The sequence below is a fragment of the Equus caballus genome, chromosome 17, assembly GCF_041296265.1.
Source record: "Equus caballus isolate H_3958 breed thoroughbred chromosome 17, TB-T2T, whole genome shotgun sequence".
Lineage (NCBI taxonomy): Eukaryota > Metazoa > Chordata > Mammalia > Perissodactyla > Equidae > Equus > Equus caballus.
Genome location: NC_091700.1, coordinates 18,670,269 through 18,677,261, shown reverse-complemented (window position 1 = coordinate 18,677,261; position 6,993 = coordinate 18,670,269). Strand labels below are relative to the sequence as shown.

At 46.5% G+C, this 6,993-nt stretch overlaps 1 pseudogene; it reads left to right on the top strand.

Moving 5' to 3' along the window:
* The first annotated feature begins 1,196 nt into the window (after nucleotides 1–1,196).
* On the top strand, nucleotides 1,197–6,567 carry LOC100053941 (large ribosomal subunit protein eL8 pseudogene; annotated as a pseudogene).
* The last annotated feature ends 426 nt before the right edge of the window (nucleotides 6,568–6,993 follow it).

The following is a 6,993-nucleotide window of genomic DNA, read 5'->3' as shown; positions in this document are numbered from 1 at the left end:
GCTAAAGCTAGTAAGCAGAAACGAGTCTCGATGGGGTGAGAGTCATGGGTTGGTGACAAGGAATAAACAAGGAAGCAACAGCAAGTCCATCACCAGGCCCAGGATGAAGGGTCCATAGGGAGAGTGACAAGAGTGACTCTGGCCAGGTACTGAGGCAGGGCTCGTAAGTGTACTGAATTAGCTAGAACTCGTTTTACTAGGAAAGAAAGCACCAGCGAGTTAAGTGACCCGAATATACACCTAGACCCACAAATGACCTGAGGCAGATAATTCTACCTCTATGACTCAAATACTCTCTCTGTAAAATGGGAGAAATAACCTGTACTCAGTAATGCGCTCCCACTACTTCCTAGAGATGTTGGGAGAGCTTCTGGAGGCCCTTCTTAACCCGTAAACCTGATTATGCCCCAGTATACAGCTCTCTAGTTCTTTATTTCTTGCATCCCAGAACCACAGGAAAAGAAGCTTTCCGACATAAAACACAGAAATTACACAGAGCTACCTGAGTTAATTCTATAATTCAGTTTCTACCAAATCCACTACCCTTGTTCGTTATAGATTCATAAAACTAAAAGGTCTTCGAGATGACTCAGTCTAGTGGTGGCAAATGGGCGGCGTGCACGTCCTGCCCGCAGTGTCCAGCACCCAGGTGGACATTATCATTCCATGTGGGCACTCTTCCTGGAGCCTGACAACAGCACTCCACCAGCCACTGCCGACTGACTGCGGCCAGCATCCGAATGGAAACCAAGTTGCCCCTCTGATCTAGTCCAACCCTTTCCTTTCGTAGAAGAAGAACCAGAAGTCTAGAGAGAGTAAATGCTGAAACCAGGGTCTCACAGTAGTAAGCAGCAGAGCCAGGACCGAAATCTAGGCCTCTGGCTTCTTGCTCCACATCCATGTCTTTTTTATGCCTTTAAGGCTAGTGAGACCCAGCTCGACTAAATAATTCATTTATTCAGTAAGTAATTACTGAGAACCGTCTATGTAGCAGGCATTATGCCAGATGAATGACTGATCCCCTTGATCCAGCGAGGGAGGAATTTCATAAACCACAGGCCTTTTTACACTCAGCATGGGCTGGATCAAAATTCGACTAGACAGATAGACAGATGGACAGATAGCATGGCATCACTGGTTCTGGGGACTTCAGAAATATCTCTGAAAAAGAAGTTTACAAAGTGAATGCTAGTAAGATGCCAGGGACTACCGCCCACCGCAGCGGCCTTGCTTATGTGTCCTTTGGTCCTCTGGCCTTTCCTGGGCATCGCGCCATAAGAATTTATACAGAACGTGAGTTTACACAGTTTCGATGGAAAAACTATTATGGAAGGAAATTGGGTACCTTGTTCCAAGTCTTATCTCAAGGTTTAGGAGAGAAAAAAGATGTAATCATCATAGCTCTTGGTTACATTTAAATTATCAACCATGAATAAAATGTCAGTGGAAGGTCAGCTGCCCTCTCTTCCCCCTGGTTATTTATAGGGAAAATAGCACTGAACCGGGTACCAGAAGACCTGGGTTCCACTTTTGTTCCTCCCCCAGGCAGCTGGTGACACCAGATGAATCACTTCAGTATCGCTGAGCCTCTGACTTTGTGCCCCGACTGCCTGGCAAGGTTGTTATTAGGATTAATAATAATAATAAAAGCTCCCACTGCTATTGTGATTTGCCATTTGCAACACTCTTTCACAACAACCCTGAGATGTGGGTAGGGAAGTTTTAATTACCCTCAATTAAAGATGAGAAATCCACATCTCAGAGAAGTTAAGTAACTTGCTCAAGGTTGGTCACCCAGCTAGAAAGTGGTGGCTGTGGGAGCAGGCTTTCTGCTGTCTTGTGTGGGACACACTCCCCTAAGTGCTTCTCCAAGGGAGGCGGCCATGATTAGAAACCCCTTCCACACTCCGTAGTGTCATGGATGCACAGGGACCTGATGGTGTGCTAGTGCTCTAGGAGAGGACTGGAAATATTTGAGTGGCTCTTGGTAGGTTTTCTAGGAGTGGAAATGAGGACAGGCTGTTTTCAGTGAGAAGTTTCTCTGCTGTGCTTACAGACTCCACGTTTGTTTGCTCCAGTCTGCTCTACTTCTTTACCACGTTAGTAACTGTCTTCACACGTGTCCTTACAGTTTTCCTCTAAAAGGCACAACACACACACACACACACACACACACAAGCCACTTGATCACAAACGTACATTGCAGTGGAATGACCCTATATCAAAATCCTTAGACAGTAAACAGCTTCTTAAAGAATTAAGTCATGTCTTAGACATAGGTTATTGCAGCACAATGCCTAGGAAAAGATGAGAAAAAGAAAGAGAAAATACACGCCACTTGGGTTAGCAGTCTCTTTCTGTGCCTGCCTGGCTCTGTGGTGCTGGTAGACATGTTAGATTTGGCAAGGAGGCAGCAGGGACCACAACCGCCATCTCCCCAACCCTCTGGGAGTCTATACCCCCAGCACACCTTTCCCAAATGTAGACCATCTTATCCTGTGCATAAAGAAGTCACTGTGTGCTCACCACCTCCTGCAGTGGGCCAGAGGGAGAGGCTGCCAACAGACCCAACACATGGCAGTGGTCTCTCCTCTTGGCTTTATCAGTAGACAGTAACTCTAAAGCAGTGGCTTGCAAACTGTTAAGTATGTGTGTGTGGGCATGCGTGTGTATGAGAGGAACAAAAACCAATATGCTACATGTCACGTAATTTGAGATTTCCTAGCCTATTCTATTTCACATAAATGAAATGCTGGTTGCAACTTAATGTATTGATCTTTTGACCCTCCAGTGGGTCATGACCCACACCACCAAGTGGCATCTTTCAAAGGGCAACCTCATCACCCCCTGCATAGCAGAGAGCAAACCCCTGCTGCACGGGAGGGGAGACCGGGCTCAGGGCAGTGACACAGTCAGTCCAAACCCCACTCTGCAGCTCAAGGTCCCTTGCACCTCACATTTTCTTCCCAGAGCCTTCTTCCTACTCACTCCCACCAGGCCTGGCCTCCCAGCAAATCTCCCTGCCTCCAGGGGGCGCCCTCTGCGTCTCATCCTCCCCTGAGCCCCAGAACGATGCTTTGAACTAGAAATCTGCCCCTTCACACCCTTCCAGAAACCGTTGCATGACCATCCCCCAGCTCCATCATCTAAAGGAGGAAGGCTAAGCTCCTCCGATGGCTCCCGAGGCCCCTACCTCCTTGGTCAGACCTCCCTGCAGTCTCCAGCCCTCCGCTCCCTTCCTCTTCCTTTACACTCCACTGCGCCCAGTGATTGCAGCTGCCCCCCAGCACATGCCGTTCCATGCCTCCGTGCCTCCATTTGTGCATGTCCCTGCTCTTCACCGGCTGGCATCTATTCCACCTGGCACTAGATCGAATAGCACCTCCTCCAGGAAGTAGACTCTGACCCATCCAGGTTGCCCAGGCTCTACTTTGCATGATCTGTGATCCTCTGGGCACACCCAGTGTGAGTACTAGCTCTGGTATTGCCTTTCCCGGACAGGTGTGTGGGAGGTGGGAGGACAGAGAAGGCAGTTGCTTGCGTGTGGGCTGTAGTGTGGAGTTGAGGGAAGTGACTTAACAGGAGAAAAAGAAATCAAAGCCAGAGAGACTGTCCAGCTGAGTCATCAATGGAACAGGGCTGGCTGACAGGAAGAGTCCAGGTACAGGGCAATGCGCTAAACATCAAGAAACCCCAGTGACCAAAGAAAGCTGACTATAGAAAGTGAGCAGCTGAGCCCAGATCTGGCTACTCAAAGTGTGGGCCACAGACCAGCATCACCAGCAGCTTGTTACAGATGCCCTGGCCTAAGTGGAGAAGCACGGTCTGGAGGAGCTTCCCCAGAGCCCAGAGCCCCAGCTCTTTATAGGAGTCTTTACCCGGTACCTGGCTACCCTGAGCGCTCCCGGGGCTGTGCTGAAATTTTCTGTCTACAGGTCTGTCAGCTCCCAAAAGCAGGGGCTGCCTCTTGTGTGACTTTGTGCCCTCGGTGCCCCCTTGTCCTCATCATGGCACGTGGGCACATGAGCATTCCTGCGCACTCTAGGCCAGAAATACTTCCCACAGCTCTTTCAAATTGGCTTCTAATGGAAGAAACAGCTTGGTCAACCTGGATCCATCTCTGCTACTTAAAATTGTTGTAGAATCAGGACATGCTCACTGTGGATGTCTTAGAAAATAAAGAAAAGATTTAAAAAATCCAGATTCTCACAATCCAGAGACAAACACTACTACATTTTTACAGCATTGCTTATTAAAAAAAATCTCAATGGATGTTTATTTTTCCTTCTAAGTAGTTCACATAACATTCATGTAATGGGTTGAAATGTATCAGTGGTGACAGTGGCTCTAAGACAGTGGCTTTCAAATTCCCATGGTCCATAGTAAGAAACATGTTCTGTGGCAACTCCATACATACATATAACAGAAATAAAAGTTGCGTTAAGCAATACTCATCTTTATTAAATACCATGCACTTTGGTATTTCCTACCCTAATTAGACTCCATTCCATTAAATGAAATGAAAATCCTGATCGCAATACACAGAAACTGAACTCAACTTACCCATGCACCATCATTTCCACTCCACTGCAGAAGAATACTTCATCTTAAGGTAACTTGGCCTCTTCTGATTTTACAGTTTGTCTTAAGAATTTATTTTATTGTGATAAAATATACATAACATAAAATTTACCACTTTAAACTTTTTTTTTTTTTTTTTTGCTGAGGAAGATTCTCCTTGAGCTAACACCTGTTGCTGATCTTCCTGTATTTTGTATGTGAGCCATCATCACAGCATGGCCACTGAAAGACAAGTGGTGTAGATCCATGTCCTGGAACTTAACCTGGGCTGCCGAAGCAGGTGTGCTGAACTTAACCACTAGGCCACGGGGGCTGGCCCCATTTTAACCATTTTTAAGTGTACAGTTCTGTGGCATCAAGTACATTCACATTGTTGTGCAACTATCATCACCATCCACCTCCAGAACATTTTTATCTTCCCTAACTGAAAGTCTATACCCATTAAACAACAACTCCCCATTCTCCCCTCCCCTCAGCCCTTGGCAGCTGTCATTCTACCTTCTGCTTCCATGAATTTAACTATGCTAAGAAACCTACTCCATTGTGTGTATATATCCCATTTTGTTCATCCATTCATCTGTCAGCGGACTCTTATATTGCTTCCACATTTTGGCTACTGTGAATAACACGGTTATGAACACAAGTGTACAAATATCTGATCCAGTCCCTGTTTTCACTTCTTTTGAGTCTATACCCAGAATTGGAATTGCTGGATCACATGGTAATTTTATGCTTAACTTTTTGAGGAATTGCCATACCGTTTTCCACAGCGGTTGTACCCTTTCACATCCCCAGCAGCAATGCATAATTGCTCCACTTTCTCCACATCTTCATCGATATGTTATTTTCTGATTTTTTTAATAATAGCCATAATGTGTGTGAGGTGGTATCTCATTGTGGTTTTGATTTGCATTTTCCTAATGATTATTGATATTGAGCATCTTTTCATGTAATTAATGGCCATTTGTGTGTCTTCTCTGGAGAAATATCTTTTCAAGTTCTTTGCCCACTTTTTAATTGGGTTGTTTTTTTTTTGTTGCTGAGTTGTGGCTCAGGAATTTACTCAGAGAAGTCAGGATTTATTCTCACTCCATTAGAAATTTCAGATTCTGTAGCCCCGGCCCCTGCTGTCATGAAGAAGCAGGAGGCAATGCAAGAAGGTGGTCAATCCCCTGTTTGAGAAAAGGCCCAGCATCTTGGCATTGGATGGGACATCTAGACCAAAAGGGACCTCATTCACTTTGTCAAGTGGCCTCACCACATCTGGGTGCAGTGGCAAAGGGCTATCCTCTAGAAGCAGCTGAAAGTGCCCCCCTGTGATTAAGCAGTTCCCCAGGACTTGGGCCACCAAACAGCTACTCAACTGCTTAGCTGTCCCCAAAGTACAGACCAGAGACAAAGTGAGAGAGGCAGCAGAGATTGTTGGCCCAGGCTGAGAAGAAAGCTACTAGCAAAGGAGATGTTCCCCTAAGGGGCCACCTGTCCTTCAAGCAGGGGTTAATACTGTCACCTCCTTGGTGGAGAACAAGAAGACTCAGTTGCTGGTGACTGTGCAGGATGTGGATCCCATTGAGCCGGTTCTCTTCTTGCCTGCCCGGTGTCGTAACATGGGGGTTTCCTACTGCATTAGGAAAAGGAAGGTCAGGCTGGGACATCTCGTTCGCAGGAAGACCTGTCCCGCCGTCGCCTTCACAGGTTAACTTGGAAGACAAAGGAGCTGGCTAAGCTGGCAGGAGCTACCAGGCCCAATCACAGTGACAGATATGATGAGGTCCCCCATCACTGGGGAGGCGATGTCCTGGTCCAAAATCTGGGGCTTGCATTGCCAAGCTGGAAAAGGCAAAAGCAAAAGAACTTGCCACCAAAATGGGTTCAATGTTGAGTTTTCTATACATAAAAATAATAAAGATTTTCCTTCAAAAAAAAGTTTCAAGTTCTCTCAGTTATTTTGTCTTCACCTGGGGTAATATCTGGGTGCGGATTTAGGCTGAGGCAAGCAGCTATAATAAATATCCCCCTATATATACGTAGGACAGTTTATTTCTCTCTCATGTCAAGTCATAAACATGCATTCCAGGTTGGCAGGTGATATTTTCCGTAAGATAATCCCGGGAACTGGCTCCTTCTGGCTCGTAGTGCTGCCATTCTCCAGACCTCCTTATCATCTATATTCAACTGTGTGTGGGTAGAACACGTGCGTGGAGGGGCACACCTACTTCTAAAAAGCCCTGACCTAGAAATGCAAACTGCACTTGTGCTCATATTCTATGATGCAGAACCCTGTCACCTGGCAGCCACACCTAACTGGAAGGAAGCCTGGGAGATCTCGTCCCCTCCGGAAGAAGAGAAAATGATTTTCGGTAAACAGCTCCAATCCCCCCCTGATCACGGAAACCGGGAGGAGACTCCCAC